The sequence below is a fragment of the Octopus bimaculoides genome, chromosome 6 (assembly GCF_001194135.2).
Source record: "Octopus bimaculoides isolate UCB-OBI-ISO-001 chromosome 6, ASM119413v2, whole genome shotgun sequence".
NCBI classification, from domain to species: domain Eukaryota; kingdom Metazoa; phylum Mollusca; class Cephalopoda; order Octopoda; family Octopodidae; genus Octopus; species Octopus bimaculoides.
The window spans coordinates 86,295,722-86,297,052 of record NC_068986.1 but is presented as its reverse complement, the minus strand read 5'-3'; the positions used below and the strand labels follow the sequence as shown (position 1 = coordinate 86,297,052).

The 1,331-nt window shown below is 36.0% G+C and overlaps 1 long non-coding RNA gene across 1 annotated transcript in view; it reads right to left on the bottom strand.

Moving 5' to 3' along the window:
• Window positions 1-647: 647 nt before the first annotated feature.
• The window catches only part of LOC106870775 (uncharacterized), a 1,155-nt gene continuing 471 nt past the window's right edge, over window positions 648-1,331 (bottom strand). Inside the window, exon 2 of the long non-coding RNA XR_001409570.1 lies at window positions 648-726. This is a non-coding gene — a long non-coding RNA (uncharacterized LOC106870775). The remainder of the gene's footprint in view (window positions 727-1,331) is intronic.

The window sequence follows — 1,331 nt, the reverse complement described above, 5'->3', positions numbered from 1 at the left end:
TATATATATATATATATATATATATGTGTGTGTGTGTGTGTGTGTGTGTGTATATAGTTTAAATTAAAAAAGAAAAGGCAAACAATTTGGCAAGACTTGTCAAGGTAATTTAATTCAATAATATAATAAAATGTTTAGTTAGTCTCTGACAGCTATTTCTATGATCCTAGAAACCTTTTTTTATAATATAAACAAAATTAAATGTCGTTGTCAAGTCTTGCCAAACTGTTTGCCCTTTCTTTTCTGCCAAATCCTATACTTACTGACTCAAGGGGAAGCCACTTCCAGTTGCTTTGTATATGGCAGTGACAAAATCACACTGTCGACTGAAGTTGAAAACGGAAGTTTAGAAGCACATCTATTTAAGCTCTCAGAGCGCATATTGGTTTGAATCATCGTGAAGAAACAACGACTTGTATATATTTATATATATACATATATATATACCGTAAATAGCTAGAGTTAATTGGGTGTGAATTTGGGGTATTTCTAGAGAAGCACTCAACCCGAATACTTGGCTATCAACTGTTTAGATTCAAGTCAAGGCTGAAATACTTTCCGTGTAGAAAATCGAAGTTTCAAGACAGTTATACCGTTATATGGCTTCGCAAAGAGTAAATAATCCAAAGAAAAGAAGACGTAGAAAGTTCTTTTACACATCTTTAATTATAAGTTACATATGTTTCCGTACGATCTCCACTTGCAACGCCATTTCACGCGAAAATTCTAAAAGAAAAAATACGTAATATATGCTGCTTTAGGCATTGGAGAGGCACTTCCTCAAACATGCATCAATGTTACGCTGTTATATTGTGAGTCTATCAGACCTTGTTGGTATGAAAATATCAGGAGGTCATAAAGAAGGAAAAAAATTAAAGGGTGTGTATGTCGGATGATTCTCTGGGGGAGAAATTATTCTGTGGGGGAATCAAACGGCTGTATACGTATAAAAATAGATGGGAGAAAGGGGGAGGAAAACGAATAGAAGGCGAAAGAGAAGAATCGGAAGGAGAAGGAAAGGAGGACGTAGAAGATAAAGAAGAAAGAGAAGGAGAAGAATAGAAAGCTTCTCCTTCTTCCACTTCTTCCCCTGCTTCCCTTTCTCCCTCTTTTTTCTTCATCTTTTCACTGTGTGTGTGTGTGTGTGTGTGTGTGTGTGTGTGTGTGAGCGCGTACATGTGTACATACATATAATGTAGCGATGGTCGAAGCAACGAGATGAAATTCCTCGCGGTCACTCAATCTGATAGAAATATCTGAAATCTTTTTTTCAAATCGAAACTTACCGTTGTTCCTAAAACATAGCATCATTAAGTAACACAGTCACACAC